At 41.5% G+C, this 10,750-nt stretch overlaps 1 long non-coding RNA gene across 2 annotated transcripts; it reads right to left on the reverse strand.

Moving 5' to 3' along the window:
* Positions 1-4,316: 4,316 nt before the first annotated feature.
* Positions 4,317-6,789, reverse strand: LOC121539358. Of its 2 annotated transcripts, none has more exons than XR_005995356.2 (4): positions 6,497-6,789; positions 5,558-5,654; positions 5,284-5,399; positions 4,317-5,176 (listed from the first exon to the last, which is right to left on the reverse strand). It is a non-coding gene; the product is annotated as an uncharacterized LOC121539358 (long non-coding RNA). The 2 variants fall into 2 exon arrangements; XR_005995355.2 differs by having other exon boundaries at positions 6,502-6,787.
* Positions 6,790-10,750: the final 3,961 nt, after the last annotated feature.

The raw sequence follows: 10,750 nt of genomic DNA on the forward strand, positions 1-10,750 counted from the left end.
AAGTCACAGTAAAACATGAACATTTTTAACCATAACATAAAAAAAAAAAATTGTATACAATCTACATTAACAATCTAAATGGACCAAAAAGAGACAATAGAAAAAACTGTCAATGACAATGTGAGAAAATGATGGTAACTAGTCTGGCCCTAATTCAGGTTAATTGTTTGTTTTTTTCAGACCCCCCTCCACACACACACAGGCTGTGCTGGCTCACAGAAAGAGTGGGTCATCGTCATTTTGGTCAAGGCTCTCTATGGCAGGTTTGGCAACTGAGGGAGTTGACTTAAATGAGTAAGCAGCTGATGTGCCAAAAAGCTGCAAAACATTATCAGGCAGCTGGTGGTCATAGAAAGCCTCACCAGACAGCTTCAGTCCATATCGAATGTACAGGATGGAGTTAAGGGTCTGCAAGGACATCCGATTTCTATGTTTGCTTTTTACCACACTCATCTGGCTGAATACTCTCTCGACTTCAGCATTCGAGTGTGGCAAGGACAACACAGACACAGCAGTCATGGCAAGTTCTTGAAACGGGTTGATATCAGCTGCATCCCTGAACTTCCAAATCTCATTCCAGAAGCCCAGTGTGTTTTTTGTCTCATTCCATTTACTAAAATGGATGGCACGCCATTGCTGGACAATCTTGTCTATCTCTACAGGGGAGTAGCCAAGGAGCTTGGCTATTTTTTCTATTTCTCCAGGGCTCTTATTGTGCTTTAGTTTCCTCCACATTGAAAACGGACATGTACTGCAATGCTTCGATGTTGTCCAGCAGTCTCACCCTCAACTAATTAGTGAGGGAGATGGTGAAGGCTACACACCGCTTTCGGACATTGTTTTCATCCTCAGGCGCAAGGTGGAGCTCAGCTGCCTTTGACTCAAAAAGGTAACCAAGGTACGGTTTGGGACGGATGTATCCATCTATTGGCCCTTTGAGTACATTAACATTTGCCAGTGGATTCAGCACCCTGCTGCTCACAGACTTGATCAGGCTAACCAAGCTGTCAAGTAGCTTAAGAGGATCTACTTGCTCTCCCTCAAAAGCCTTGATGATCAACTGTACCTCACCCAGCACTGACTTCAAAAAAGTCAGATACAATATGTTTTGAGGATCACTGTACATGGAGTATAAAATCTCAGCCATGTAGCAGTGTTCACTGGACTTGGTGACTGCGAAATGCAGCCTAAGCTCCTCCCACTGGTCCAAAATGCGTGAAACCGCAGGTTCAATGGAGAGCCAACGTGTGGCACACACCTTGGTTATCTGTAAAGGTTTCTCCCCACAGTTGATGGTCTCACATATGGCCTTGTAGGCCTCCCTGCGCTTTGGAGACACTAAAAACCTCGTACCAAGTACTCCACACTACGGGGGATGTTGTCATTGGAAGCATGACTTACAGCAAGCTGCAGAGAGTGACACACACAGCGAATAAGAACCAGATCTTTGAGGCCATACTCCTCAGGACTTTATGGACCCCATTGTTAATCCCCGTCATAACAGAGGCATTGTCAGTCCCTATCCCCAGGAGTTTCTCTTTTTTAAGGCAACACTTCTCGAGGAAAGCCACAACAGCACGGGCTATAGATTTGGCATCTCCTCCCTCCAACTCAACAAGCCCCAGAAATGTTGATACAATTGTCTGCTTGGTGTCACTAAAGTACCTTATCACAACCCCCAGGTACTTAGAAACACTTACATCCGTGGACTCATCAAGGAGGAGGCTGAAACGCTGGTCACCCACATCTGCGACCAACTTTTTCAGAAAGTATGGTGCTAGAACACCATTAATCATTTCTGTGCACTTTGTCCTGTGCATTTTGAAGTGGGTAGCAGCAGTGGAGTCTGAGAAAGCAGCTCTACATGCTTCTCCAATGTGATCACATGCCAGCATGGAACAGTTTACAGCGATAGCTAATGCCATGGTGGCCTCCGCCTTTTTTGCAGAGTCAATTTTTTTAACCATAAATGGCAGCTTGTTTTGGGTGGAACTGTTATAAGGCTTTGCCTTTTGAGTATGTTTTTAAGTTGTCATGTCTTCTTTTACATCACTAAGTTTGGCGTAGAAATCAACCTTACAATACAGGCAGTATGCCCGTGTATCATCTCCAATAAACGGCTTCAACCAGCCTTTGAATTCAGGGTTTGATTCCCACTCCTTTCTTTATTTTTGAGTGTACAGTTTAGACTGAGACATGATGAGCTAGCCAGCTAGATGTTTAGCTTATGTCACAGAGAGGCACACACACAGTGGACGAGGTGAGTAAATGACTGAGGCTGTGTGAGTCAAATGCAGTGATTTATTTTAGACAAAGAACATTTTACATTTACATCCCGCCCTGAATGTAAGCCAGGGCGGGATCAGCCAGCGGCGGCTTCCCGCATGCGCGATTCATTTGCAGTCTGGATGCGGATGGGTGAACATCTCCTGCTCTGACTGCAGCTGGGAGGGACTGCTGTGCGAGGACTGGGCCCCCTGTGAGTGCTTTGGGACGGGGGTGGGGCCCACGGCAGCACCCGCTGCTCGTTGAGAAGAGTAAGAACGATACGTGCTTTCACGTCAGTCTCCAAAAGTCTCCAATAACACCAGAAAAAGTCGCTAGTCGATTTTTTTGAAAATGTGTCGCTAGAGGGGTCTGAATAATCGCTAAATATAAGTTGGCAACACTGTGAGAGTGCTCTGAAATTGGAGTAGATAGCCAGAGCGAATTTACGAACGCACCCTCTTTCGCGGTGCTGTGGACGCGCTTCACAATTTAAACAGGTCAAATCATGGGTATTGACACACGCTTTTATCTAATCGTTTTATCTTGTCCCTTTAAATACATTTGCTTCCATAGTGTAGAAGATGGGCCTATGGATGAATGAAACATCATAATATCCTTGAATTGTCAGAGTCCCTCTTCTAACATAGTCTGACCAGTGGATGCTCTGTAGCTCATCAGAGTACCAATAATCACTCCAACACATAATGGCAGTGTCAATTTACACACTTTATTTTATAGCATTAGCAATCACCTGAAAAAAAGACAGATTCATGGTGCTACTTAAGTATTTTGGCAAAATAGCTTATCTTTAATAAGGAATAGGCCTATGTAAATTTTCTTCCAAATATACATTTCATACAGTAAAATATTGTGTTGAAAAGTAGCATTTAAAATTATAGTTTAGTCTGTAGTTTGTATGACGTTTAACAATAATGGAAAAACAAACCTTACACTCAACACACTCAACTACCAATACTCAAATACAGAAAAAAATAGGACAATAGCAATTGATATCCACATAGTTGCACAAATTTGAAAATAAAATAATAAAAACAAGATAATGAAGTCAACCTATTCATAAATAGGTTATTTATCTTAACATTGTTTGCCTGACACATAAAACTGAGAAATCTACAGAAAAATATTAAAGTTAGCTAGAAAAAACAGGGAATTGTTTGACATGGGCATAGTCAAAGAAAGCAATAATGCCAATGTGCTGTTGCTGAATCAAGTTAGTGTATTCTTGGAGCATGAGTAACAAGCACTAAACAGGGTTAGGTCTCTTTGAGAATGAAAATTATTTAATTACATTAAAACTGGCACATTTTTAGACGAGGCTGTGAAATGGCCTACTTTTCTGCTTTATTTCTCTTGGCCTGAATAGATTCAACCTCAAAACAGATGCTTGAGCTACAGAGCTAATTTAAACAGACAAGAAAATATAAATATTGATGTCAGAATGATGCACAGTACTGAATAGCCCCCAAAATTCACACACTAGACTTGACCACTGGAGGGCAGCAAAGTGTTGTAGGAAAGAACACAGACACAGGAGAAAAAAAACATTACATGCATTACTATGACAGAAACGGGTAACAATTGATTCGCCCAGAGAGTTCTTACACCAAAACCTCTATATCAAATGCATAATGCGTAATTCTTCAACAAATATGCCATCATGAGTTTCATTTGAATTTGTTTTTCCCATATGCATTTCAATCATGTTTTACAAGCTTCTGATAAGTAGTCTATCATTTAACATTAGAGATATGTTTAGTGAAATATAAAAATGTTCAAATACACAACAGAGTAGTTTGATTGTGGTCACACAAGCATACTAGCAAACATCCAAACCTCCAAACACAAACCTTGTCTGTTTCTCTACACTCTTAGAAAAAGGGTTCCAAAAGGGTTCTTCGGCTGTCCCCATAGGATAACCCTTTTTGCTTCCAGGTAGAACCGTTTGAGGTTCCAGGTAGAACCCTTTTGGGTTCCATGTAGAGGGTTCTACATGGAACCCAAAAGGGTTCTACCTGGAACCCCAAAAAAGTATTCAAAGGGTTCTCCTATGGGGACAGCTGAAGAAACATTTAAGGTTCTAGATAGCACCTTTTTTTCTTAGAGAGTAGTGTAGAGGCAAGGTGCATGAGTTGTACTATATGTATCCCTTAAGGTTTACATTAGCAATGACCATTAAAACAAATTCCTGCAAGGAATCTCTGTCTCTCACATCAGCTTGTAAAAGCATTCACGCTGTAACAAAGATGCCCTTATAAGACAGACCCTGATTTGGACTCTTGCTCTGTTGACCTTGTCAGAAATCACACAGGAGAAGCCGTAGCCTCCCATTTGCATGTAGATAGTGTCAGACTGCAGGATGCAGAATGCAGCTCTGAGTGAATAGGGGGTTCTGTCACCGAACCACTCCCTGCCAATTACTTCGATGTGCATGGTCCATATCAATTTCTACCCGTACTTTGGCAGCAAGTCACAGTCACCCATTATCATCCAGTTTGTAGAGCAGGACTTGAGCCCCGTGGCCAGGGGAGTTGCTGGGACATGTGCCTAGGCCGTAGAGGCATGTGGGGGAGGGGTAGGGAACCAGGTGGTAGTGGGGTATCTCCTCCAACCCAAAGGACTGAGAGCAGCAGTCTGCCACCACCATCTTCACACGTTTCCTGTCTGGGTAGAGCAGCAGCTGGCCGCCTGGGCCCCTGTCACAGGTCCCCTGCCTCTCCTCTTCCTCCTCCACCTCCCCCTCCACCTCCTTCTCCTCATGGTGGATCTTCCTCAACAGGTTGTTGATGAGCACAGAGCGTCGCAGGTACGCTTCAGGGTCCTCCAGGAATCTCAGCTTCTCCAAGGAGAGCTTGAGGATGCAGCTGCGATCCTCCTGACGTATCAGGTGCTGGAGAAAAAGAGGTTGTGGTTATGAGACAGACACATCTAAAGTGTCATGTCATAGGATGACAGATTGATGGCTGAACATGTAAACACAAACAAAGCAGTTCGTACTTTTTGAAAATATCCATGTAGGTCGCCATGTAAATCCTCCTCTTCCGCATATTTCCTCTTGAAGTAGGCAACTTTCGACGTTGTTGAATGGTTTGATCTCTATTCAAGGGAATCGACTGCTTGAAGCACAATCAGGAAAAATGCAATTACAACCTTGATAAAGCTCTTCCTTTGAACACATTAGTGAGGAGAGATTATGTGGTTAGTGGAGTGACACAGAATTATATAACAGCCCCAGCAGTAGTGGAGTCATATCCACGCAACGGTACATTACCTGATGATGACAGCCCAGAGCCACAAATGAGTTGTCTGACTGGGGTCCTGATTCCTTGGGCTGCTCTCTGAGCCTCACACATTGCCTTCAAGGGCCTCTAGTGGAGGAGAATGAGAGATAAGGAGAAAATAAGAAATTGGAGAGAGACACCTGTTTTATTAAAGTTGTAAGTCACACACAAAATGTTTTAATCTGTAGCTCATAATAACCATAAAAACATAGACTAGATATGTTGCACAATTTGAAAATGTGGGCTATGTTTACTCAGATGTCATCTCACTGCATAGGCTATTTATCATGGCCATATTAAACAGATTCATTTTTTCATATCAAAACAGCTTTTGGTCTTCTTTCTGCAGCATGTGCTTTGTAGGCGAAGCTGAAATCTTTACAGCCATTGCCATTTCCCCACACAAGGCTATTTACAAAGAAATTGGGTTGAGTACATGCGTGGGTAGTCTGTGTGTGTGTGTGTGTGTGTGTGTGTGTGTGTGTGTGTGTGTGTGTGTGTGTGTGTGTGTGTGTGTGTGTGTGTGTGTGTGTGTGTGTGTGTGTGTGTGTGTGTGTGACACAGAGAGAGAAACGAGACAGAGAGTTTCTGATATTGCACTGATTAGTGCATTTTCAGCTGAATGACACCTGCTATAACACGTTATTTTACTCCCACTGCAGTTAGGCACAGTGGAACTGTAATATTCCTATTCAAGGTATCAAACAAAATACCTGTAACACAAATAATGCATTCACCTGCTTGGACATGTGACAAAAAATATCATGCAACTGATTGATCTTTATGATTATGTTGATGATGACGATGATACCATGCAATGATGATGTCTTAATGCTACTTAGCTATCTCTATCAGTTTGGAATGTCACCCATTTGTAAGAATAACCCACCCATTTGATAAAATATAATCACATCAATAAGGAAAATTACCGCACTTCAGCAAATCAGCAGTCCTTTTAGATGTAGGCAGCCTATGAAGATAATGCGTTCTTCTGGATGTGTCTGTCCAATGTATGACCGTCCGTTGCTGCGACATTTACCGTCTGTGCCAATTATCCCGCTCCAAGCTCTGCCTGAAGTTTGCGCTTCACACCCAGTCACCGTATCTTCGTTTTAATAATCCCTTCAGAGTACGCAACACTCCTAGGGTCTTAAAATATCATTTTCTGTGCAACAAGCAACAACACCATTCTCTCTACAACCTCATTGGTCCTCGCAGAAGCAGATGTTTCCTGTTGCTAGGAGAGTCACTAGGCAATGATGACGCTTCATCATCAGGCTCCATTATTCTCACATCCTCTCAATGTGCTCCTTGGTTCTCTTTTTCTCTATCTATACCTGGGTGTCTCTCTCTCTACTTGGGTGTATGGGCAACCTATTACTGGATCAGTAATTATTTTATGTCTGATTTAAATGTAGGCCTAACCTTTTTACAGCTGCTATGATAGCCCAGATATGAGAAATAAACAATAGTGCACTATTCAACTTGGCTCATATACAAAACACAGAGCTCTCTTTTCCCCCTCTAAAACCTGGAATTATTAACTAAATCAAGCATCTGCTGGTTTTCATTTATCTCATCCAAAAACACTTAGAAACCAAAATATTATATTCCTAATCTTTCGTAATCCTGCCTGTGAGCTTGATGATTTCAGGAGGTATTACAACTGAAAACCTTTCACACTATGGGACCCACTGTGTGCTGTTGATGACCATCATTAAGACACATTCATTCTCAGAATTAAGGCATCTTAACAAACACACTCAGAAAGAAGACTTAAAAACCAGATGGCATGGATCTTTATTTTATTAGCAAGAAGAAAACTAATACCAACCGGTATGTACAAAAGTACTATTGTCATTCTTTGCATGCATGGTGCAGGCACTGTGTATATAGGCATGAGAACAAATCAACAGTCCGTGCATACAGCTGCATCTCACAGGAACATCAAACATGGTTGACTATACACTCATGCTCATTTTATGCATTGATTATTATGATCAATTTCACCCCATCCAGGCATCAACTTTTACCCTTACGATACAGGCATCAACTTTTACCCTTACGATACAGGCATCAACTTTTACCCTTACGATACAGGCATCAATCTTTACCCTTACGATACAGGCACTTCATTAGAATCTCACTGTGTGGAAGCTGAAAACAAACATGCTGTAGTAGTAACATATTTCAGAGGACGTCTTGAACATTTAAAATGTCAAAAATATAGAGGGATTATGTACAGCAAGTCTTGACATGCATACAATACATCATAATTGGTTCAGCCAGTATAGTAAATAACACTTATCAATGTAATGGTCATTCTGGGTAACAAGTGAACTGAATCATTGGTCAAGTCATTAACCATACAAACCTGTGTTATAAACATGACATGAACTGCACCTACCTGTCATATCAGGTTAGTTTATAGTTAACCTACAGAGCAGAGGAAAGTCTCTCCAACTGTGGCATTCATAGCTTGTCATCTTGTAATGAAAAGCTCATCATCAAACACAGTGCCATACTCTTCCCTGAATCAGTTACTTACTAAGTCAATGTTCTCGCTAAAAGTGAAAAAAAGTGGTTTTAACCTTTGATACAAATGTAAACGTTTGACCAACATGGGCAATTCCAAGACAGCCATTCAGTTCCAAGAAAGCTCAAATATATTTCTCCATCCAATCTTCTCATTGGTAGAATTCCATATGTGATGTAGGGGTGATTCGTTTGATTGGAGGAAATGGACATGCTCATATGTAGCACAGCTCTCTAATTGAGTCAAACCCTGGTGTTTGATTAAGAGTATGATTCCCCTGTGCAAACCAAGGGACCTAATTACATCTGTTGTCTATCCAGGAAAACAGAGTGGTTGTGAAGGTTGCAGGTTCAATACTCCATAACACCCCACAGGTCATGGACCATGGATAATTAACTCAAATGGCAGAGAATAATGCTGATTTACATTCCACATCAGTACTTCACTGAACAATCAATGACTGCTTAGATAGAGTTAGTCAGACAGGCCCCATAGGAGTCTACTAGTCCGATCCTGACTGAACTGTAGGTACACTAAGGTTGAAGACCAGTGGACTAGAAGGCCAGTAAACTGCTGTCCAGGGAGAGGTGCTTTGCAAATGATGCTTAGTAGGAATAAAGTTGCTTTAAAAATCCCCATCCTCCTTGGTGTGAGAAGCCCTCGACCTAGGGTGTGTAATAAGTGTAATCACCCAAAAGCGGCTACTGCCATAGGATATAATGAAGCTGAGGCAGACTTGGCCGTGAGTATTAGAATCATCATAATCATCACACTGTATGGTCCAAGGACTGTAACTACCAATTAGCAGAGAAAAATAATACACTGCCAGGGAGGGTCATTCATGGCATGATGTTATTAACAGATGCACTGGGATACTTAAAGCCTCTTTTCATCTCAGCATGGATGGCTGTTGAAACGAACTTTACCCTGGGAAGTCACTAAGAAAGGGCCACTAAATGAAGAGACAATCTGTCAGACATAGAGGACGGATGTTCTCGTCAAATAGAGTTGAGTCCTTCAGCTGTATGTCTTAGAGCAGGTCATGTCTTACAGTAAGAGAGGAGAAGTAGAGAGAATGAGTAAAAGTTGTAGATGAAGATACCAAAACGTGTGATAAAGAACTAAATGCTCATTCAATGTGAAATTACCCTAAACTATACAGTTTCAAATCCTAGGAAAGTAGAAAGCAGGAAGAAATCTATCAAAACTGTTTGAAATCCAAATTATTAAATGTAGGCTGTGTTTGGAATGATACAAAAATCACAAAGATTTCAGTCTCCCTTTCCCTCATGAAGGAAGAAATCATTCTAAAATATTTGTATTCTTCACCTTGAAGTGTGGCTGAATAAAGTACTATAGTAATTCATCAAAAACCATTGTCCTTGGACAATCATAACAGTATACTCATTTTTGTATGATACAATGTTTGACATCTTCATAGCGGATATACAGAGAAGACCAACCAAACTTCATCTAGCTGTCTGTGGCGACACAATGTAACTATAGTTGAAACCAATACTCAATAACCTTTTCTGAGTTGAAACTTATAAAAACCCATCGAATAAACGCAACAATTTATATTTCTGTATATCCATATCGGCATAATTGAAGCACTTTGTTTTTGTTTTTTTTGCTATTTGTTTGCTATGTCATATTTTTTGCTCATCAATGGTGTAAACAGGTGTGTGGGGCTGTAGGTTGTAGATTGTACTCATGATGGGGCAGCAGTAGTTGTGTTGAGGCTCTCCTGCCTACACAGAGCAGGTGTCTGTCTGGGGACAGGATAACTCCCTCCACTCATAGGGAACAACCAGCTTAGTAACTAGGGGCCCGATTCCGACCCGAGTTAAGCACGCATAAATGGAACATAATTCCCTTTTTATGTGCTTTTCTCTCTATGCATATTCTGACCTTGAATTTAAGCATGAGAATAGCGTGCTATTCACCCACTCACTATTCGTTTGAGGTGGAGCTCGAATAAATGAAGGTGTGGCAGAGGTGTGTCTACTTATACACCGTATTCTGACCTTGACTTAATTCCCTGATAATTTCATCACCTTTACGCGCTAGGAAACTATGAATAAGGTCTAGCGAACCTGCCAGTTCCAAGTGGAAAAAGCATCTACTTAATTAAAAAAATAAAAAATAACACCATTCTCCATGCACTTTAATTTACAACTTGATAAGAGCTATTGATTACAGCTAGGTAAATTAGTAATCCATTTGGATAAGGGAATTGTATATATAATTACACTTGTTTTAGATATATTTTACCTTATAATCGCTGGAAACAAATGTGAAACCAGTAATATGGCAGCAAACTGAAGCATATCAACAACTTTCCCACAGTAAAGTTTATGAAATGCTGTGCCATTATGCAGAATTTAAATTGTACGGCTTTTTAACTTGCAGGGATGGGCACTCTCGAATGTCTTAATTATAGGCTACCCTGACTTTCTCTGTTTCCTATTTCTATCATGTTAAATATTAGACACTATGCCTCCCGAGTGGCGCAGTGGTCTAAGGCCGCGACTGGGAGACCCATGGTTGGCGCACAATTGGCCCAGCGTCGTCCAGGTTAGGGGAGGGTTCGGCCGGCAGGGATGTTCTTGTCCCATCGCGCACTAGCGACTCCTGTGGCGGGCCG

Source organism: Coregonus clupeaformis, chromosome 25 (genome assembly GCF_020615455.1).
Source record: "Coregonus clupeaformis isolate EN_2021a chromosome 25, ASM2061545v1, whole genome shotgun sequence".
NCBI lineage: Eukaryota > Metazoa > Chordata > Actinopteri > Salmoniformes > Salmonidae > Coregonus > Coregonus clupeaformis.